Consider the following 24649-nt stretch of genomic DNA (forward strand, 5'->3'; position numbering starts at 1 on the left):
TTTAGATTGTGACCAGGGAAAATGAGTGGGAGGAGAAAATGTCTGACATCACATTTAAAAAAAAAATGCATGTAATTGACTTCCTAGAAGTTTCCTTGTCTCAAGCTTTCTGAGTGTTTTGTATCCTACCCACACCCTATCCATTGGACTTGGGGGAAGGCAGGTTATTGTATTCTTATTTCGTAGTGAAGTCCAGTGATTTTCCCAAAGCAGTGGCCAAATTAGAAGCAGCACACAAATCCCTGAAGTCCCAGTCCAAGTCTCTACCTATGCAAGCACAGGAATAATCTGGGGTCACTTTCTCTATCTTAGACTCAGTTTCCCATTCACTTTGAGGTTTTGGATAAAGGAAGTTATTTTGTGCAGCACTTTTTCAAACTGAATCCATTATTATAATAGTATCTTAAATGTGAGAAGTACTTGAGACCTCTGAGGGGACTTCCACATCATTCCTTTGATCTTATCTTCAACACTACCCACGAATATAGACTGGTCCAGTGTTGACACTTACCTTTGACAAATGATGAAACTGAAAGATTGAATGACTTGCTGCCTGAGGACAGATAGAGGCACAGTATGGTGATTTCTCAAGAAATTAAATACAGAATTACTATAAGATCGAGCCATTTCACTTCTAGGTGCATTCTGCACAAGTTGAAAGCAGGGTCTTGAAGAGATAGTAGTGCACCCACGCTCATCGTGGCAGCATTCGCAATAGCTAAAATGTGGAAGCACCTCAAGTATCCACTGATGGATGAATGGGGAAATAAACTCAGCATCAGCATCGGAGCCCCGGCCCGGCGAGCCTGCAGCCCTGGAGGGCAGTTCCCTGTACACAGCGAGGGCACTTTGTTTGAAAATCTGCTCAGTAAGATGGAAGCTGCAGCCATGGGGTTTCAGAAGGCCAGGAATTAGAGCAGGGCCCCATGGGGATAGAAAAGCAAGGAAAGAATGTGTTTGAAAATAACGTCTTGACTGTTCAGGAGCCAGTCACCATATTGAGCGGTATGTGGTAGGGTTTTTTGTTTTTTTAATGAAATGATGGAAACTCTTTTAGGGGCAGGGAGGCAACTAGTGGAGTCTTATTCTCTTCTTCATTATGGGACTTTCAACAACAGGCCCTTCACGTGTCAGCCCTGCTTTTACAATGAGTGACGTGAGATACTAAATCGAACCACTTTAACATAAACCTCCCTGCCCTCTCTGCCTAGAACGTACCAAGGTAGCCTTTTCATGGTCAGATTTTACTAGATAACCATTCGAATGTCCACTTCATTTTTCTTGTGAAAATGACTTAGAAATCTGGCAAGAAACTTACACAAGGAAGGATGTAGATTATTGTTTTTGCCTGCATAGTGACTCACATTTGTTTAGTGGGTAGATAAATTGTATGTCAATGGCATTTTAAAGTTTTCCAGTTTTTCTTGTAATGTACCTTATTTTTTTTTTCGTTTCCTAAACAATGCTAAGAAGTAGGTGTTATTGTTTTCAGTACTTAGTTGATGAAATGCTGGCTCATTAGCCAGCTGGCTGCCTAGTCAAGGTCACATGGCTAATAATGAGCAAACACAGGTTGCAAGTCTGGGGCTTCTGATTCCAGATACAGGTGGCATTACAAGACCCCCCAGTAGTGCAGGGACCATCATATTTTACCAAGGTTACCTGCCACTGAGCAGCAGAAGCTAGAGAGTAAGAGGCATGTCAGTCAAAATTTGCCTAACCTCTTAGAAAGACACTAATGGAACGAATCAGAACTGAACCGAACACGCAGACTTCTAAGCTTCCTACACATATGATTTATGCCCATATCAGTTCAGCTATGGTATAATAAAGCCTTAGAAAGAGGGATAAATATTCACCAATGACTGTTTGCTCCCTCCCTCCCATAGGCCAGCCCTCAGCCCCACCCCAGTGTACATACAGATACTCTGTCACTCTTTATGGGGACTAAAATTAAAAAATCATTATTCCTCATGTATTACCATCAATTATAATTTATGCTAGGCTGAGTGTTAAAATAGCAATTAGTTGGGAGGCTGGCTAATGGAGTGTGTATCTACAAATCCCAGGCATTCTAAACTCTCTCATTTCCATGGCATGCTGTGTGTAGCGGATTGAATTATGTTCTCCCAAAACTCACTGAAGCTTGAATTGTGTTCCCCAAGTTTTATGTAGTAGAAACTTGGCCCCCACCATGACTGTTAAGAGGGTGGGAAACCCTATTATGGTAATTGAAAGGTGGGGCCTTGAAGAGGTGATTGGATTGTAGGACCATGCAGTAGTGAATGGATTAAAAATGGTGGTCAGGGGCTGACCCCATGGCTCACTTGGGAGAGAGCAGCGCTCCCGCCGCGGGTTCGGATCCTATATAGGGATGGCCGGTGTGCTCACTGGCTGAGCGCGGTGCGGTCAACACCAAGCCAAGGGTTGCGATCCCCTTACCGGTCACAAAAAAAAAAAAAATGGTGGTCAGGGGCGTGGTTCTGAGGGCTTTAAAAGAAGAGCCCTGTCCCTGTCTCTGCTCTGTTTCCACCATCTTGCAATGGGAGACCCCTGGGTCACTGTTGCTACCGCCAGCCAGACTTTGGACTCTTCATCCTTGGAAACTGTAAGCAATAAATTTCATTTTCTTACAGATCACCCAGTTCCACGTATTTTATAAGCAACAGAAACAGACCGATACACTGTATAAGGGGCTTCTATGACACAAGTAGGAAAACAAAGCGGTGGTGAGGTGGACAGGTGGGCCTTCCGCAACCGGGGCCTGGTGTACCCGTGTCAGTCTCAGTGTGGGAAGAGCAGCCCATTCACCTCGAATGATGACCAGCGTCTGCTTCAGAGCTCGGCTGCAGCCCCATAAAGAGGACCCAGACTACAGTCACTTCGCTTTTAGAAACATAACATGACAGTATGATGGAAAGACTTCTTTTCTGCATAAGTGCTTGTAATTAAAGAAGAACTAACCTTACAGATAGATAAAAATATCCACTGTGTAAAAATAAAATATAAGTGTGACTAACCCTGGAATAACTGAAGTTATTTTGGTTTGAAAAGATCTGTACTTTGGAAAAAACTCCTGCTCCTCCTTCATATGAGGCAGACGACTTTCCCTCTCAGAGGTAAACTTTATCTCGGGACTTACGATTTTGAGAAGGGATGAGTGTGAGCTACAAAATAAAAAACGCTCAAGAGAAAGTCCTATTCGCTTCCATATCAATAGTGTGTGATGCTGTGTTTTGCTGTTTCTCCCACCTAGAGCAATTTTTATTTCTCACCTCTTTTTCGTTCTACCAACTGATTTAGGATATGTTTCTTCCTTGAAGTTAGCCTCAGGTGGCATGTGCTGCAGAGAGAACACTGGCTTTGCAGATATAAAAAACCTGAATTTAAGTCCTGGATTTATGACTTATTAGCTCTGTGGCTACAGCATTTAACTGTCATTATCAATTTCTGCATCAGGAAAATGGTATAATAATATGTGAGGACCTCAGGTGATTATGGATGTTAAAGTGTTGTATAAACCGTAAAGTGCTCTGTATATGGAGAGAATCTATCATGTATTATTTTAGTTCTTAAAGTGTATGTATAATCGTTGTTTTATCAATTGTCTATGCTATTGCAATGGTCAGTGTTCTAGGATGTCTCTAACACTGGAACTTATTTGGGTCTGTGACTTGGAGCAACCAACCTGCGGCTCACAACTAAATACCAAACATAAACCTTGTCTCTGCTCTGTTCCTCCTGTCTCCTCCCTCCCTAAATACCCTGTAGGTTTGCTTTGAGAATTTATTCAACCTTCATGGTTACCTCTGTTCCTCTCTGGAGGTTTGTCTGGGAACCTCTTGAATTCAGCCTCTTCATCAACAGGATTCCATCTCACTGCTCTTGGAATTTTGTCAATCGCTGGAGCAAAGCAGAGTGGGTGGGGTGGGGCAGTGTACAGAGAGCACCCCAACCGGGAGGGGTGCTGAGGTTCAGACACCTCCATGCTAAAAATGGAGCTTGTTTTCTAAAAAAATAAACAAATACATAAAGTTTAAGTCTGATTGTGAAGTAATAATGTAGTTTCTCTGCATGATGGATTAGACATTTTGTGGGCTAATATGGGACTCTGCAAATCATTTATAAAATGGTTTATTTGGGAAAATGTTTTATGAATTGCAAGGATTGACTTAAACATATATAGAGAGCTAAATCAATTTATAAGGGAGGTCTTTTTGTCCTGAATGTGAAAACCATTCTTTCAAATTTGATTTGTAGAAATATTTCATAGTCAATGTAGTGAGGTGTGACTGTGGGTTAGGATGGGGTAGATGGATGAGCTTGGATGATGGGCAGTGGGTGGAAAGGGAAGGGGTCCAGTCCTGATTCTGCCATTTACCAGCCATGTCACTGGACCGCTGCTTCAGCTCCTTACATCATAGGTTTCTCACCTCCATGACAAAGATAATGATAATAGCACTCACTTCACTGGGTTGTTGTTAGAAATGCTTTGTAGAATATACAGGTTATACAGAGAGAATTGTTATGTTGACTTAGCGTGTTATTAAAGCAGCTTTCCATTTTATGTCACTGGACCGCTGCTTCAGCTCCTTACATCATAGTTTTCTCACCTCCATGACAAAGATAATGATAATAGCACTCACTTCACTGGGTTGTTGTTAGAAATGCTTTGTAGATTATTCAGGTTATACAGAGAGAATTGTTATGTTGACTTAGCGTGTTATTAAAGCAGCTTTCCATTTTTTGGAACAGGCTTCTGAGTGAGGACTCTTAAGAGTGTGTTAATTGAAGGTAGGGAGTTCGGGGCTGGCTGGTTGGCTTAGTTGGTTAGAGCACCGCCTTGCAACACCAAGGTCAAGGGTTCAGATCTCTGCACTAGCCAGCCACCAAAAAAAAAAAGAAAAAAAAAAAAAAAAAGAAGGTAGGGAGTTCAACAAACACTGAAGATCAAAAGTTGCCACAAATAATTTACATATGGATAAGAGGTTGTCAACTTGTGGTATATACATACGATGGAATATTATTCAGCCATAAAAAGGAAGCAAGTACTGACACATGCATGCTACAGCATAGATGAACCTCAAAAACATGCTAAGAGAAAGCAGCTAGGCACAAAAGGCCACACATGTATTATTCCATCTAAATGAAATATCCATAATAGGTGAATCCATAGAAACAGAAGGCAGATTAGTCATTTGTTGAGTGAAGGAAGTCTCCCCCACTGCTTTACATTTTTTTCTGACTTTTGCAGTCTCATCTTAACACCTTGGGTTACATACCTCCAAGAGTACTCAAGTTGTGTCGAGTCACTTCTTTTAATCTTTCATTCATTCACTCGTTCATTCACTGGGTACCCAGGTGAGTGACAAATATGTGATCTAGGAGAGAAGACAGGGATCTGGCTCTGCTGTATCGCTTTGGCAGACACCTTAACCCATCTGGTTTTAAGGAGACATCAACTAGATTCTTTCTTGGAACTCTTTCAGTTTTAACGTTCTTGACTTAAGAAATGGGAAATGCATTGTCAGGTTTCCTTTAAATATTCTGTTAGCTAATTTCTCAGATTCTTTTACTTTGAATGAATGCATTTATCAAACCTAGCTAGACAGACAGAAAAAATAAATTACACTTTGAATTATCTCCTCTTTTTCATTAGACCTCAATAATGAGGAAAAAATTCATCTTCATGCCTGTAGTGAAATTTCTTTGACCACAGGAAACCTTTCTTCATGTTTTCAAGATGAAAAAATGCCCAAAGCACAAAACTGATATACTTTTAGTTTGAAAAGCATCAAACATGATTTTTATCTTTAATTATAATATGTTAAAGAAAATAGACTCTGAAGTAACTTAGCCCATCAAAACACTGCATGCAAGGATCATTTAGCATTTCCATGATAAATTGCTATTTTTAGAAGCTTACATAACCACACAAAGAATGTGTTCTTGGCTATGACCATGAAGGCAAGTTATTATCATGGGAGGGACAAAGTAATCCTGGTGGCTTATGAGAGATGAAGCCCATTGCAGAGGATATTTTACAGAGAACCCTTCTCTTTAGCCTCCATTTTCTGCAATCAGGATAATGCAGTGCATTTCAGAGCCATTTTCATTTTTGAAGTGCTCTTTCATCATTAGCTAATAAATACCGATCAATGAATTTTCCTCCTTGTCTTGGAAGTTGGAGGAAAAAGAAAGGTAATTGCTTTCTATTTCATAAGTACTATCCCCCTCTGGGCTTCTCCTATTGTACTTTTAATGGAAACATAAGAAATAAATCATACTTGCCCATTTGGAAGAACCAAATTCTTTATAGAACACCTGGAAGTTTGCATCAGGAACCTTTTGCAGTGTTCCAACCACAGTAGCAGAAGGAATGTCTGGCTCTCATTACCAAGCTCAGTACTATTTAGTGTCTCCTGAGGATGGTTAACCAGAAGGATGCCCTGGGGGGGTCTTCATCAGGGAGCTAAGTATGGTAGAGTTGAGCTGGGAGGAGGTAGGGTCTGATATGGATCTCCAATGGAGGTGTATTTTCTAGGGTCAAAAATTTATGGTTTTGGAATTTTCTATTGTTTTGTATTTTCCATGCTTCTTGTCCCCTGCATTATCTTAGTTCCATTTAGATTTGGCTACAAGTTTTACAGTTTCTGTGGTGGGATGTTTCACTACATAGACTTAAGGTTGATCTTAGATTATTCTAACTGCATTTGGGTTTTGAGGAAGGGGATTTGATTTATATCATAAACCATGTTTTACTGGGTTTTTGTTGTCTTGTTGTCCATAGTACTGTTATCCAACAGAAATAAAATGCAAGCCACAAATGCAAGCCACATATGTAATTTAAAATTTTGTGATAACCACATTAGAAAAGTAAAAATAAACAAATAAAATTAATTTTAAAGATATATTTTACTTAAGCTAATATAGCCAAAATATTAACATGTAATCAATATAAAAACTGCTAATGACATATTTTACATTTTTTAACTAAATCTATGCATTTTGATGTGTATTTTATACTTACCACACATCGTAATTTGTACTAGACACATTTCAAGTGCTCAATGTACGGCTAGTGGCCACTGTCTTGGAGAGTGCAGGTCTGCAGTTGTGCACAGGCAACAGTGTCTTAACAAACATTTTTAAATTAAAAAACATTTCTGAATTGTTTATCACAAGGTCAAAATCTGAGGTAAATTACCATCAGTTTTCTCTTCACGGCTTCCTTTTTATCAAGCGAAATTATCTCTTGTTCTCTTAGGAATAGGGAAATGCTGGAGGGTTCTAGCAGGGAAAGCATTGTTATATGTTTTCTCCAACCTCCCATTCACTCTTGTGGTTCCACTTAGTACTGAAGTTAACCTTAGGGTGAGTGAATTATGACTCCCGCTCTCTGAGATGAAGAGTCTTGTCATTTCTTGGTTCTGAGGTAGATCTATCATTTGTGCTTATTTTATGTGGTTGTGTTCTCATGAAGAAAAATGATACTTTTTATACTTGTGGCTTCTTACAGAAGCTCAGCCCAAGAAGGTCTAATCAACAGCAGACATGCCCAAAGGACACGGGCGCCATGGTGGGGCAAACACCTCCCGAAGGCTTGGCATGCTTCCTTATTTTACTGGAGACAATATCACAAATATTTGGTCTGTCTGCTATTCCATCAACTGGAACTTTAGTTATTGGCAGTTTCACACCTCTGCAGAGGAATGATAATTGCTGATGATTATTTATCTTTAAACCTCAACCACCAGTAGGGACTATAAGAGTTACAGAAAGAAATGCAATCCTCCCTTTCCCCATGGACCTTAGTTTGATGACGAAGAAAAACACAATCCAGAATCCCAGCCGAGGTACTAACGTGCTAAAACAGAGGTACCAGCAGGGTGCTCAGATGACCCCAACATACTAGAACATACAGTGAACAAATATTTTCCAAGGATTGCTACATGCCTGGAGATTTAGTAGGTAGTAGAGGCAATTACAGCAAAGAGGTTCCCCTAATCTATGGTGAGAGGTGGGTTAAAAAAAAATGAAAAAAGCCACAACCAACTACAATGCCATGTGAGATATGATAGAGTGGAGAAACAGATAAAACTACAGAAACACAGAGGAAGAAAGGACTCCATCCTCCAGTCCACGTTGGGGACAGATCTCCAGAGGTGATGGGGCTAGGGCTAGTTTTCTCACTGGCAGGGCTGGCCAGTTAGCTCAGTTTGTTAGAGCACAGCCTTGTAACAAGGTCAAGGGTTTGGATCCCCATACTGGCCAGCAGCCAAAAAAAAAGAAAAAGAAAAGAAGCTCACTGGCAGAAAAGGGAGAGGAAAGGGAGAGAAAGGGAGAGAAAGAGGAGTAGTAATAAAGGCAGAGGAGGTTCTAGGCCTGGTGAGCCCTGGAGAAAAGTCACACCTGAGTAAGTGGCATGCTTCCAGAATCATCTGATTTCCGTCTTAAGATATTTGATTCAAATTTTCTGTCCATGCTATGTTCCATATAGTTTGTGGCTGTTCAAAAAATTGTTATAAGTTAAAAGAGTAAATAATTAAATTTTTCACTCTGTTATTTAAAAAGTGCTACACCAATGACTATTGTGGTTTAGTCACTATAATAGAGAGATGACATGTCGTGGTGGTGAAGAGCTCAGACTGTGGAAGCCCAGATTTAAATCCCAATTCTACTACTTAAAGCTCTGTGATATTTAGTCCCTCTCCACCTCAGTTTCCTCATCTGTAAAATGGGAAATAATAATGGCCCCTACCTCAAAGGTTGTTATTAGTAATAACATGATTTAAGATCTGGAAAGGACTTACTTAGAATGTGTCTGGTTTGTGGTGAATATCCTGAATATTTGTTAAATTAAATGAATACATTACATAAAGTTCTAAGGGCTGGCAATGGCAAACAGCTTTCTGAGTAACTGGCATGTGATCAGGGTATTTTCTATTTTTTATTTTTATTTTTTGAGGGAGTGAATTTGCTTGTTGTCTACCTGGTCTGAAATCAGTCAGTGATATACACCAGCACGAATGAAAATTGTGGGGGACATCCTTGCAATAGGATTCTATGAGTCCTTTATTTTATTTTAGTACATGCTAAAACACATTTAATTGCTCTAAATATCTAAATTATCTGCCGGCACGGTGGCGCACTGCTACAGTGAGCCGCTTGGGAGCGCGGCGGCTCTCCCACTGAGGGTTCGGATCCCACATACAGACCGGTTCCCGCTCACTGGCTGAGCAAGATGCGGGTGCAACACTGAGGGTTGCGATCCCGTTGCCGGTCCCGGTCCGGTACGGGCGCGACACTGAGGGTTGCGATCCGTTGCCGGACACGAAAAAAGACAAAAAGGAAAAAAAAATAAATAAATAAATATCTAAATTATCCATTTTCATATGAAATACCCAGAAACACTAGTCACTTTTAAAAAAAAAATGTGAGAATATGTGTATATCAGCATTGGCTCATGTATGAAAATAGCACTTCTGTATGTAAAGTCTGAATGTTGGCATATAGCAATGGTTGATTTGCGTTCATTCAAAAAATTGTTTATTAAAAAATTTCAAACAGGCATAAAAATGAAGAGAATAAAATAGTGACCCCTCATATATCCATCATTTAGATTTTATCATGATTAACATTTGACGTATTTATTTTTCGGTTAAAGTATTTTAAAGTAAATCCCTAAAATCATGGCATTGTGACTTCTAAATATGAGTTTAAAAATTTAAAAAGCATATTTTCTTATATAACCACAATGTTATCGAACCTAACAATAATCCTCTTTGATATATATGATCTATATACAAATTTCCCCAATAGCTCCAAGTGGCCTTTTCTGTTCATTTGTTGGAATCAGGATACAAAAGAAAGTTGTGCTTTGCAGGTTTTAGGCCTTAAAAAATAGTATATCACCAAAGGAACAAATCCTTTCTTCTGAGGCTGCCTGCATTTTTTTTTTCTTTTTTGGCAAGTTCTCCCCCTCCTCTTGCAACTCTCTTTCCTCCTTAGAGGATTCTTTAAGTTTTATTTATCATCTCATTTACTGAAATGTACCTCATTTGCGAATGAAAAACTTTTGGCATGGCTGGGAACTTTTAATGGAAATATGAGAGAAGACATCTCTGACATACATAATACGTTCAATATATTTCCAGATATTGAACGATCTCTGATGCATTACCTGAGATTTGTAATGACAGATGGGCGGAGGAGAAGGTGGCACGCTCCCCAGGTGGGGATTTCTTTAGAAACCAGCACTTCTTCCAAGTTGTTTCAGGCTATTCTCAGCAATTGGGGTCCAACACATTCATCCCCAGCAGAAGTAGATTTCTGGCAAAAGGCTGCCTGTGGTAGCTTTGTCACCTACCAGTTTGCTCCAAACAAGAGTCCAGCCAGGCAGGGCAGTCTTACACTTAGAGAAACCTAGAGGCCAGAAGATGAAGTCCCTGGTTTCGCCTGTGTGGCCATTGTCAAGTTACTTGACTTTTTTGAACCTGTGCTTCTTTAGTCACGTGATGGGAGTGAGAAATAGTTTCTTTTCACTTCCAAATTTTGAAATAAGTTATGAGAAAAGTTTAAGATAATAGTGAATATTATGAAAGTTTTAGTGTTGTTTGCAACTATCTTTTTTTTTTTTTTAACATATCTAGGGTGGAAATAATTAGGAGGGATTTAATATTTTTTGTGTTTTCCTCAAACTTCGCCTAGTAGTTTGATGACTTCAAATTTCCCAAATGTAAATCACAAGTTCCAGGATAATGCAGAATTTCACATTGGTTGATAGGGGTGAGCAGTAATATGATTTGATCATAAATTTTGGGGTTAAAAAAATTTAAAAAACACTTAAATGAAAATAACTGAACAGTAATTAGCAACATTTCCCTGTATAGTCACTTTGAGAGCATCTCTTCCTTTCTTGTTTTATATTTCTTTTTACTACCCTGACCCACGGTATCCCGAATCTGTGGATTATTTCACATGCTTTCTTTCTTAGCTGCATTCCACGAGCTTGAGCTGTTTATCAGAATCTGCCTTTTCTCCCTGTTACGTTTTTGATGGCACGCAATTTAGGTGCTATTTTCACCACACCCGTGCACTGTGCTGACAGAGCTTTTTTTTTTTTTTAAAGTATAGTTTTACCATCTGGGGCATGTGGTTGTTATTGTACCAAGATAGATAAAATACCTACATAAAGACGTACTCAGGCCAAACCCAGTATATATTCCCAGATTTACATCTTGGAGTGGGAGAGAACTATGAGGTCTTTGAAGCCAATGCCTTAATTTTGCAGTTGAGGCAAGAGGGACATAGAGAAGTAAAATCACTGAGCATTATAGAGCTGATGGTTATCAAGGGCCACAAATATCTTTGGAAAGGAGTAGAATGAAAGAAACCCTAGAATGTCTTCCTGGGTTAATTTAGAATTCTTTACTGGAAATAACTGGGTCCATTAGATGTATAGAAAATTAAACATATGATCTTATTTCTGTGAATTACAGAATGTTCATTGAATTGGGAAAACATTATCCTATTGCAGATTGCAAATCAGAAGACATCTATCCATAAAAGGCAGATTTACTGATGTTCAAATTTATTTTGAAAATGTAGAGTTGGATAATTATAAATAAAGATTTTCTTTTTTTGCGTCTTTAACCTGCCTACCATGCCAACTGCTCCCAACCACCCAGTGCATGCCTTCCCTGCCTCTGTCCCATTAATCCAGCCTACACACCCATTGCAGACATATCCTCATTCATTTTTCTTAGGTGGCTGTTTTTTCCGGCCTGATCTCAGCCTATCTCCAAATGCTTGGCTTGGCAGCCTTAAACTCCATTCTGGTTGTGGTTCTTAGATTTGGTATGTGGCCTGGTATTTATGGTGTTTGGACATTGACCTGTTCAGCAGATGAGGAAACGAGCACTAAATGAGACAGAGGCAAGTCTGGAACTGTGCAACTACCTTGATGAGATGTGTTGCAGATGGAGGATCCTCTATGGCAGGGACCAATGAGCATGTTCTGACCAGATTGCCTCCTGTAAGGAATCCTATCCTCCACCAATACTAGTGAGATGCATGGGATTTTCATTAAGAGAACACTCTACCTCATGTCTAGAATTTGCCATGTTAGGATCCTCATCCACTCCACATTCCCCAGCCATTGTCTTAATCCTCTTCTGCACTGATTTTATGGCCCAAACCTGTGGTGCACACCCCTTACTCTTCTGAATGAATACATTATTCATTTTCTATGACGTGAGTTTTCCTTCCGGCTGTACCTTTGCTTCTCCTTTTTGGTTTGCCTACCATGCTTTTTGGTAATACTCTCTTATTTTGCTTGTAAGAACTTTCGCTCTACCTCCTATTCAGGTGATAATTCATTCCACTTTTTTTTGAGTATATTTAGGAACATGTGCAAATTGCTCCTTAATCAATCAACTGTAGGTACTCTTTAGAGGGGGGAATGTGTGTGTGTGCACATGTGCACTCGTGTGCTTTAACACAGATTTGGAATGGTGATTTAGTTCACGATTCATGGGAAGTAGGAGTAGAAGACTCAGCTTGGGTTAGTGAACAGAGCTCTGGGTAAGGGTCAGGAGACCTCAGTTCTAGACCTGGTTCTGCTAATAGACATTGTTACGTGACAGGGCACATGTCACAGCCTCTATGTAATCTTAGCTGCAAAACTACTGAGTTGAATCATTTGATCACTGAAGTTTTTAACAGATTATATTTATATGAGATAGAGCAGTTTAGCATGGATTGGGGGTAACATGTGGGAATTTATTGTAGAAATATATTAGATCAGATCTCTTATCTATCAACTGCAGTGATTTTGGGATACCTGCAGATTGGTTCAATTTGAAGAAATTGTACATGTTCATTGCTAGTGAGTTAAAAGGAGAGAGAGATCATCCACAGGGGAAATATATTATTAACTATTATTTGAGATATTCCGCTTCCATCTGTCTGATATTGTTGCCATAACTTCCCGCGAAAATACTCTTCCTGTAGCATTGACCGGCATGGGCTATTTTTTTGTTTAAGACATTTTACTCCTCTCACATAAACCAATTAATTGTCCTCCTTAGAGGAGTATCCAAATATAAGGTTGGCTGATGGCCAGTTTGCTAAGTATTAGAGGATAATAGCTTATTGTCTATAAACAACCTTGTTTTAAAGTCTCTCTATTCAATTCTGGCACCACTTGTGATGTGAAAGATATTTATAAGGCTGTAAAGAAAGGTCATATTATGGGTGTCAGCTACACTGAGTAGCCCAAGTAATTTTATATTTCCATTCAACAGCTCTTTGTTGCTATAGAGGACCAAAACATTGAATACCCTTTCACTCTTTGCTACAAAATGTCTGAAGGTTTTGATATCTGACATGCTGAGTGGTTTTAAATGGCCCACTGCAATCTTAGGTACATCCTAAAAACATAAATGAATAATAGGAAAATGTATTTAGTCAAATTTGGTACTTCAAACAGTGCAGATTAGGAGGCAACAGTATCTTGATGTATTTAGGTTTCACTTCTGTAAAAAATGACCTGCATATCTAAGAGGAAAAGCTTCTTTCAACAACTTCAATGAGAGGGTGATTTTTTTTCATCCTAAAAAGCTCATTCAAACCAGCATGGTAATGATTTATGAACAAATGAAGGAATAATATAAGGGATAACATTTCTTTTGAACTGTACAAAGTTGTAAAAAGCTTGGAATAAAAGAACTCGGTTCAAGATAAATGTTTGTAAACTGATTTATTGAATCTTTCTAAATGGTCTTGGATGAAAAAATTCAGATCTAAACTTTCCTTTAAATGTTGCTAAGCTTTCTAGAAGATGGCCTTGAAACTTGAATGGGCATAGGTTTAAGCATAGTTTCTAGCATTTATTAATCCCAGTTGAGGATGTGGATACGTTATATCTTCGGTGCAAGAAAAATCAATTAAGCATCCAGCAACCTAGGATAAAAAGGAAGAACCATGTGATTGGTCTTCTATATTTTGAATCCACTTTTATTCTTTCAAGATTCAATGAGTACGTACTGAGTTCCTTCCACGTGTGGGCACTGGGCTACGTGTTGCAGCTACAGTGGTAAAGAAGAGACACATTCCCTGCCTTCAAGGGGTATGCATCCAGTAACAAAGTCTGGACAAGAAAATTGAATATTACAAGATAGTGTTATTATCAGAGACAAACAGTACAGTTTTGGAATACGTGGATCCCAGTCAGTCAGGAAGGGTAGGGAAGACTTCCTAGGAGAAGGGCTGAGCCTCAAATGATGGGGAGGCGTTTCCAGGTGAAGGGTGGCAGTGGAAGAAGATTGTTTAGGGCAGATGGAACAGTATGTGTGAAGTCCTCTAGATAAAGAGAATAAACGTGACTAGAGCAGAGATCACAAAGGGTGAGAGCTCCCACTCAGCCACTCTTCATCCCCAAAGAAAGGAAGCATTTGCTAAGGGCCAGTTGTGTGTAGCTGTGTGTGAGCCATCCCGGAACAATTGTTTAGCAATTGTGCCCTACCTGTAAAAGTTACCTACATTTTAAAAACTCTTGCACATACGTTATTTCACCTATCTCTTACATTAAACCTGCGAAAATACATATTTTCCCACTTTTATAGATGAGGCCAAGAGACATGATGACTTCCCCAGGATTACTTAATGAGTAACTGCTAATGCTGAGTCTCAGAAGAGTTTCCTGCCTCCTCCCTCTCCACCTCCTCCTGCCCATCACCATCTTCTCCATCTCATTTTCATAATAATGACAACCATTTTTTGAACCCCTACTGTGGATGAGATCCTACCAGGCACTGTGCACAAATGGTGCCATTTAATTCTTATAACAATCAGGATCGTCTGTAGAGGAAGGAACCCATGTCCTTTCTGTTCCATCCTGTCTCCCTTTTGTGCAGGACAGAGCTCAACCCTTTTCCGCCTTCTGTCACAGTTGAAAAAGATTGCTCTGTGTGGAGCAGGGGCATCATTTAATAATAGTTTCTTTTATATGAAGACTATGGACATATTTTATGTTGTGGACACTATGACTTGTATAACTGATTAAGTTTTCTCTTTGATGGGCTGCCAGTCAGTTTGGAGCCAAATTTGTGCCCCCTGCACACCCCTTGGAAATGTATAGGTCCTTGTGGTATGTATTTCTGTATTAGATCCATTCTTGTCTCCATTTTACATTGTTATCTGAATTTTTCTTCTTTCTTTTTCTCTTCTACATCTAGTTTATCTTATCATCTCTGGAATAAAGCAAGATATAAATAATTAAAATGTAATTACATTGCCTGAGCCAAGCAGGAATTTGAGAGTTTTGTTTTGCTGTTCTCTGCTGCATAGGGGTGAATTTTCATGTCAGCCCACATACTTTCACTCACTCATCACTAGGACCCCAGCTCTTGTTTGTGAGTTGGCAGACCAGGCTTAGGTTGCTCAGGGAGCACAGGACAGGCTTGGCTTATGTTCCTCCCAAATATTTGCCGATAACCTTGGTCTAATCAGACTTGTGTTTCTTCTCTCTTGATCTCACTCTTCAGTCACTATGCAGGTTTGTCTTGTCTCATCTTAATAAATTACAACAGCTTTTTTTTAAAAAAAAAAAAACAAATAAACCCAGAAGTTTAGGGTAGAGCTCAAAGCTGTAGAATACTATGTGTTTTCTCCCCAGAAAGATGCACAAGCAGTTCATTGTAATTTAGGGTGAAGTGTTGGATTTGAATTCAGTAACTCTCTCCACAAGTGGAACATCAAAAATAGGCTCCACCTTCTAGGAAATAAGGAATTTCTTATATTTATGGGAATTGTTTATTTAAATCTGTCAAATAACAATATTGGGCTTGGGGCAAAGGGTAGTTTAGTATCACAAACCTGGGGCCTGGAGTCACATCCCACTGTGCCACCAGCTTTGTGACACCAGGCCCATGACTTCATTGTGCTGTTTCCTTATCGTTAGTGGGGTTTTTTTTTTTTCGTCTTTTTTTTTTTTTCGTGACCGGCAAGGGGATTGCAACCCGTGGTGCAGTGTCGCGCGCACCGCGCTCAGCCAGCGAGCACACCGGCCATTCCTACATAGGATACGAACCCGCGGCAGGAGCGTTGCTGCGCTCCCAGTGCCGCACTCTCCCGAGTGCGCCATGGGGTCGGCCCTTGTTAGTGGTTTAAAGGGACACTAGCTGCTCCTTAGACTTGTGAGGATTAATGGGATAATATATGAACTGCTCGGTAGAATGCCTGGTGATGAACAAGTGTTAGTTATTATCATTAGCCTAAAGTCTGCTTACTCTTTGTATGTCAGTGTAGTTGGTACATCTTCTGGAAAGATTATTAACAGAAATAATAATAATAATTATACTAACCACCCTGAGGTGACCCCATGTATAGAGGTCTTGTGTCTTTTATTTTTTTCTGTAATCTTGCCATTTACAGGAGCTTACTTTCCCTCTGTTCTCTTGATTCCTCTTCCCTACTCTCTTTTTTCTAAGCACTTCTCACTATCAAATTTACCATATATTTAACTTCTTTGTTTACTGTTTGTTCCTCCCCTGCTAGAATATATAGTACAAGAGGGCAGGTGTGTGTGTATATGTGTGTTTGTTTGCATGGGTGTATATATATATATATTTTTTTTTTTTTGTCTTTTTTTGTCTTTTTCTGTGTCCGGCAATGGATTGCAACCCTCAGTGTTGCCCCCGTACCAGATCGGGGACCGGCAACGGGATCGCAACCCTTGGTGTTGCTCCCGCGCCTCGCTCAGCCAGTGAGCGGGAACCGGTCTGTATGTGGGATCCGAACCCTCTGGCGGGAGCGCCGCCGCGCTTCCCAAGCGGCGCACTATCCAGTGCGCCACCGGGCCGGCCCGTATATTTTTTTTTTTAAGAAAATTTACTATACATGTATGTGGGATACAAAGTTGACTTTCAGTAGTTGTGTACGATGTGTGATGGTCAGATCAGGACAGTTAGCTTATTCATCGTCACAATACGTAATCATTCTTTGTGTCCGTTAACCACTTCCTCGTTAAACCCCCCCCCCCCCCCCCCCCCCCCCCCCCCCCCCCCCCCACTCCACTCACATGGCTAATGCAAATCATCCCCAGCATCTAGAACACTGCCTCACATGTGGTAGTTGTGCAAACCTATATTGAACTGAAGAATGATCTTCAAACACTAGAAAAGAAAGGGTACTTGTTTGGCTGAGGGTAAAAGCTCTTTTCTGGGTAAGTAAGTGCTTGAAAAGCCAAGGGAAGATATGGGTTTCATAACTCTTTAAAGTGGTTGGTTGCTCAGAATTCTGTAATAAGTTAGTACCAGTTCTTTTGCCACCAGTGAATGCAGTCCCCACAGTGAGCTAGGAAGAGACCAAATAGGAAACCTTAAACATGCTTTCACAATACTAACCTTTTTTCTGTTTATAGACTAGGGTATTTTGACAAGACCAGGAAATATGAATATCTTAGTTGGAATTCACAAATGTTGAGTATTAATTTTTATGTGCAACATCTAATCTGACTCATCTGAGGTGATGTTAGTTAAAATCAATCTAAGTCTTGACCGACAGAAGAATTCTAAGGTAAATATGACTCAGCAAATATTCACATAGCACATACCGTATGTGAAGATTCTGGCAGGAGTGGCAGGGGACACAGAGATAAGACACTGTGCCTGCCCTTTAGGAGACAACAGTCAAGTACAGGGGTATGAAACAAATCCCAACACCCAGGGTGAAAACTAGTCGGGAAACCTGTTTTCTTGTCTCTGTGCCTTAGGGAGTTTTTAATTCTTCTAATTATATAAATGAGAAAATTTCAGAAAATGCCTTTCTCTTTATAAAAAGTTTTGATTAAGGATCGTTCCTTGTCTATAACTGGTAAAGATGAATATTTTAAAACATTTTTTAGGTTTCTGGATTTCTGTATGAAAAGGAAAGAAGTACTGTTTATGAATACTTCTCCATGGCAGAGAATGTGCAAGGCACTATCTTATCCTTTATTTCACTTAGACTCTACAGTTTCATTCTGAATCAGGTGTAATTATGCCCACTTCATAGAAAAAGAAGCTGAAGCACAGAGAGGTTAAATAATTTGCCCAAAGTCATGCAGTTAACAAATTCAGATAGTAAATTGCAGCTACATTCCAAAATCATTTTTGTGACTTAAATCCAAGGGTTTTTTTTTCTCCTTTTTTTCCTTAGGTACATCATAACTCATTACGTGTACAGGCTCTCCTCTCTGAGAAATAAGAATAATATTATGGCATCAATTTTCAAGTGAGAATATCACCATGTACTATTATATATACAGGAAACTTTAATTTATAGTAAACCTCACTGGTATATGAGATTTTTTGAGCGTAGGGTTTCACTTGAATTATTCATACGTGCTGAGTTACTAAGCAGTTTCTCAAATGTAAACTACAAGTTGGTTATGAAATAGCAAAGAGACAATAGTAACCAGCAAAGAATGCCATTCCCTGACTGTTAAGACCTGCTAGGTTATGAATAGCAGAGATTGCTACAGAAACTTACAAGATGAAAAGAAAGCAGTAGTCATCGAACATTGCTGGTCTGTTTCTGCTCAGAACAGCATTGAAGATAAACATATTCCATCGGTCAACATAAGTTTCAGATTGTAGCCTGAAGGATGTATGGTACAAGAAAATCCTGTTCATTTGAATTAATTTGTGGGAAGATCTGTCTAAACTTATAAGAAATTTAAACTAAAGAAGAGATCTGAAAGAAATATGTTTTTGTCATTTACAAGAAACTTGCACCAGACACCTAGAAGCTAGAGGGTTCCAGAAAGTCTCTGGTCTTTGGGTAACATATGACTAAAGTGTCCTGTTACAGAGAAGCCTCCGAGATCAAGTGGCCAACTAGAGAAATGCTGAAATCTGGCCTTCCCAGGACAGGGTTCTCTGCCCTGCTGTGCTGTATTCAGAATTAACAAAGTATTGCCATTTAAAGGTTTCATGTAACTTTTCATAAATGTACAAAAAATTATATAATATGACACTTCCTTGTATGTAAGTTGGTGCTGCTAAAGTCCTAAAAATGATTTTTTTTCTTTTCCTCTTGGTTCTGACTTTTTAAAGAGAATTGTTGGTACAGAAGTCAGTTTAGCTCTCTGGTTCAAATTATCCTGAGTTCTAAAATAGTGTGTCCCATATTAATGAGATTTTACTTAGATTGTTTTTTTAAAGAAGTTAGTATCAGCATAAGGAGATGTTCTCTTTCATATTGTCCTAAATTTAAGGGAGGTTTAGAATAATGCTTTGACAATTTCCCATGTTCCTTACAAAGATCTCCTCTTCTTTTTCATTACTTATATATCTTATGACCTTCTAAGGAACATTCCCTTAGTGTTTTCTTACAGAATTGGAGGTTCATTTACAGCAAACATCAAAGCTCTTCTGTTTGGATAACTGCTTGCACTGTTCTGTATGAAATCAAGAAAAAAGAATTAATAGCTATAAATGTAATTTTGTAACGAGGCCTGTTCAATTGTGTGAACTTTTGGAAGCTGTGCTTATCTAAAGAAAGATGCACATTGAGCCTAAAATCAGAGCAAAGAAAGTGACTTTCTCTGAATTTCACTCTGTAAAGGGATATTACAGTTAGGCCAATACCCACTTCTGGGCATTGCTTAGACATCATTTTTGCAAAATGCCATATGCTGACCTGTATCATTTCTCAAAGACCTTTTCAGGTCTAGAATTCTGTTTCTATGGTCCTTTGTTCCTTGGTTTCAAAGATTCCAGCATTTCAGCTGCCAAAGTTGTTTGCATTTTGAGTGATCTGCTGTAGGGATCTCATTTTGGGGGCTTGGACTGATAGAAACCCTGTGCCAATGAAAGCATACAAAACCACAATCTTTTTGAATGTAGCGAGTACCTAAATCTTTCTAGTATCCCTTCCTGAGTTGGAGACCAAATTGTGGCTCAACAAAACCTGATCTACTCTCCCTGGACCCTTCTAGGGAAGATGTCAACATACAGTCTGGGTCCCTGGGATTTTGTGAACATAAGCTTCCCCCTGATATAAACTGCAGATGATGGAAAGCAGTCCCTGAAAGGTGATCATTTTCTCGGTCTGTGTTTTTCTTGGCTTGGGTATGGAGCATGGAAGTCTCCGAACCCTCAAAAGATGGTCCCTTTGCACATACTGCTCAGCTCCCAGGCCTGCATTTATGGAAAACAGTTCCTAAAGAAACAGATTGAAATTGAGCAGGATCAAGTACTCACTTGTGGGTTTCCACAAAAGTTGCTTTTTAAATTTTCTCTAGCTTGTGGAAATGTCTTGGGGCTGTCTCATCTGGACAGATTTGGGCATTAAGCCTAAAAAACTTTATAATTCACATCCCTTTCTGTTCCCCTGAGACTTCAACATACAGGCGATCCTATCTGTATTCTCAAGCATCATCCTCCTGCTTCCTGCCTGTTTCAGGACTGTCCTCAGGAACTACAGTGCCCTTCTGTCCAGCCCTGCAGCCTGTGTCTGTCATAAGTTAGATACCTGACTGTGCTCAGAGTGGAGGAAACCGCACTACTTCACCAGGAGAGTGTCCTTCTGTACAGCCACTGGCCTCTTCCCCCACATTTCAAATTCTTGAAATGAGAGCTAGAAGAAATGGCCAAGTACCAACCATTCTGCTCTTTGTTCTGGGAGTTTTTCTGAACTTGAAGACTTTTCATAAACATTGGCTGAAGCATAGGAGTGGGTTCCCTGGCTGTTAAAGTTGTTCTGGAGAAAGTTAGTTTCCTTTAGAAGAAATGTTAGTTCTTTCAAACCAAAGAAAGTACTTAAACATTCTCAAACTTCCTAATTTACAAGTGGAAAACTGTTACTGTGAACATTTTTGAAGCATTCAGAGATATTTGAGGGAACAATATTTGTCCTGGAGACTCTAGATAATTATTATTATTATTTAATATTAAAATATTTATTTCTTCAAGCTTGTATATTACATAAATATTAATATATTTAATTTGTTTGTCTTTTTATTAGCATATTCACTATTACAAATCATAATTATTCTTTATGCCCCTTACACAACCATTCACTCCCCAGCCACCCCCCTTCCTCCCCCCATCTCCAGTATCCTTAGGTTTGTTTTCTCCTTCTGAAAGTTCAACATGTTGTTGTGGCCTTTTTCTTCCTTCCTTCCTTCCTTCCTTCCTTCCTTCCTTCCTTCCTTCCTTCCTTCCTGCCTTCATTAGCATCCAGTTGTGAGTGAGGACATGTGTTATTTCTCTTTCTGTGTCTGGCTTATTTCACTTACCATAATTTTCTCCAAGAATATCCACGTTGCTGCGAATGGCAGAATTTCATTCTTTTTTATGGCTAAGCAGTATTCCATTGTGTAGATATACCAAATTTTCTTTATCCAGTCATCTGTCGATGGACACATAGGTTGGTTCCATATTTGAGCTATTGTAAATAGAGCTGTGATGAATATGGGAGTGCAGGTATCTCTTCAACATGATGATTTCCATTCCTTTGGTTAAATACCCAGTAGTGAGATTGCTGGATCATATGGTAGTTTTATCTGTAGTTGTTTGAGAAACCTCCATACTGTTTTCTGTAATGACTGTACTAACCTACTGTCTCACCAACAGTGCAGAAGTGTTTGTTTTCCCCCTATCATCGACAGCATTTTTTATTCTCAGTCTTTTTAATTGTGGCCGGTCTGAATGGAATGGGATGATATCTCAATGTAGTTGCATTTGTCTGATGATTAGTAATGCTGAACATTTTTTCATGTTTGTATGTCTTCCTTTGAAAAATGTCTGTTCATCTCCTTTACCCATTTTTTAATTGGATTTTTGGTATTTTTTTTTACTGTATAGCTGTTTGAGTTCTGTATATATTTTGATATTAATCTCTTGTCAGATGTATAGTTTGCAAGTGTTTTCTCCGATTCTGTAGGTTGTCTTTTTGCTCTGTTGATTGTTTCCTTTGCTGTGCAGAAACTTTTTAATATGATACACTGCCTAAACAAAATCAAGGACAAAAACCATATAATTATCTCAATAGACCTAGAAAAAGCATTTGAGAAATTCAACATCTCTTTATGATAAAGACTCTCAGCAAATTAGGTATAGAAGGAAAATATCTCAACACAATAAAAGCCATTTACAACAAACCAATTGCTAATATCATCCTAAATGGGGAAAAGTTGAAAGTTTTTCCTTTAAGAACAGGAACAAGACAAGGATGCCCACTCTCACCACTCCTATTTAACATAATATTAGAAGTACTACCCAGAGCAGTCAGGCAAGAGAAAGAAATAAAGGGTATCCAGACTGGAAAGGACATAGTCAAACTCTCCCTGTTTACAGATGACATGATCTTATATATAGAAAAATCTATAGACTCTACTAAAAAACTCTTAGATCAACAATTTCAGTAATGTTGCAGGATACAAAATTAACAGCCCCAAATCCATAGCATTTTTATACTCCAGTAATGAACTAGCAGAAAAAAAAATTAAGAAAGTGAGCACATTTACAATAGTCACCAAAACAAACAAACAAACAACAACAACAAAAAAACCTAGGAATCAATTTAACCAAGGAGGTAAAAGATCTTTACAATGAGAACTACAAATCACTACTGAAAGAAATTAAAGAGGACACAAAAAGATGGAGAGACATGCCATGTTCTTTGATGGGAAGAATTAACATTGTGAAAATGTCTATTATACCCAAAGCAATGTACAGATTCAATGTAATCCTCATCAAAATGCCAATGTCGTTTTTTGCAGAAATAGAAAAAGCAATCCTAACATTCAGATGGAACTATAAAGACCCTGAATGGCCAAAGCAATCCTGAGCAAAAAAAAAAAAAAAAAAAAAAAAAAAAAAAAAGAAAAGAAAAAGTTGGAGGCATAACACTACCTGACTTCAAATTATATTACAAAACTATTATAACCCAAACAGCATGGTACTGGCATAAAAACAGACAATTGGACCAATGGAACAGAATAGAAAACCCGGGAATCAACCCACATACTTACAGCCAAATGATCTTTGACAAAGGCAGCAAGAAGATACACTGGGGAAAAGACTGCCTCTTCAATAAATGGTGCTGGGAAAATTGTACATCCATATGCAGAAGAATGAAACTAGACCTGCACCTCTCACTGTATGCTAAAATCAACTCAAAATGGGTTAAAGACTTAAATATAAGACTTGAAATCATAAAATTACTAAAGGAAAACATAGAGGAAACACTCCAGGAAGTAGGGCTGGACAAAGACTTTATGAATAAGACCCCAAAAGCAGAAGCAACAAAAGAAAAATAAACAGATGGGTCCACTCATTTTTAAATAAACTGAGATTCAGAAAGGTCCAATACTCTGCTTTTAACCATTGCACTATAACAATAATAATACTAGCTAACGCTTATGGCTAATCATGTACCTGGCACTATTCCAAGCATTTTGTATATATTAAGTCACTCAATTTTTACAGCAAGCCAATGAGGTAGATACTGTACTGTTATGATCTCCCTTATACAGATAAGGAAACTGAATCCCGGCAGTTGTAAATAATTGGCCCAATAAAAGGCAGATCTGGGATTGTAATCCACATAGTCTGGCTCCAGATGTCAAGCTCTTAACCTTTAAGCTGTCCTGTCCTTTCTTCCAGGCATGACTGCAGAATAGGTGAGGCTTTCATAATGTGATGGCATTACATCACACTCCTATAAGTATGTGTGTGTACGTGTTGAATGGGGATATCATAAAGGAAAGTTTTCCCCAGAAATACATCTTAAATATGGCTTGGAAATAGGGGAAGGATATGATTTTTCAGAGAGGAATCAGGAGGGAGAATTCTAGCATGGGTTAGCTAGCCCCACAGCAGGACACGTCCAGAGCTGCCAGCAATGTGATTTCATAGTCTGTAGTCAGGCCTATGGTCAATATTGAATAGGACAAATGGTGCTGGAGAAGCCACCTCGACTGCACTTATTCTGACAGATTTAGGAAGAAAGGAAGCATTCAGGGTGAACAGGTAGGAGGCATTTAACTGTTTAACAGCAGACATAATCAACCAGGGAAGGTGTGAGAAGGAAGAAGACCCTACAAGAAAGACTAAATAGATGAAAATTATCCATCTTAAAAAAGACGACTGAGGGAAGAAAATAATTTTCAGAGTTTAATTGTTTTTTTATAATTGGGATTGTGAGACCTTAGAATAAATTTATATGAGGAACTATGTGTTTCTTGTCTAGAGGTCTTTAAAAGAAATTCACCCACAGATATGGACAATCAATTATATTTGAATACATAAAAAGTAAAAAATAAAAGAAGCTCAGATTATGTTAATCTATCTTGGTTTAGGTTAATCTTGTTCCAAGGGAGGCTGGATTGGCTTTCAGAGATGACAAATATGCCTGTCATCAGTCCTCCACCACACCCGTGGCAGATAGGATTAGTTGATCTCTGTAGCCCTTTTTCCTTGGCCCTGGGTCCCTGGGTCTGGCCCCAGATGTTCAGACAGTATTTTAGGAAATTCCAGGAGACTTAAAATGATTGAAGGTGGCATACAAGTTAAAAGGTGTTTGTCCTCCATGGGTTAACAGATTTAGCAATGTCTGGTAAGGAATAGATGACTCATCCAGCTAAATATGACCCCTG

General features: G+C 39.0%; 1 pseudogene; it reads left to right on the forward strand.

Moving 5' to 3' along the window:
- The first annotated feature begins 723 nt into the window (after positions 1–723).
- Positions 724–24649, forward strand: part of LOC103605561 — a 55472-nt pseudogene continuing 31546 nt past the window's right edge.

The sequence above is a fragment of the Galeopterus variegatus genome, unplaced genomic scaffold (assembly GCF_000696425.1).
Source record: "Galeopterus variegatus unplaced genomic scaffold, G_variegatus-3.0.2 Scaffold5906, whole genome shotgun sequence".
Classification (NCBI taxonomy): Eukaryota; Metazoa; Chordata; class Mammalia; order Dermoptera; family Cynocephalidae; genus Galeopterus; species Galeopterus variegatus.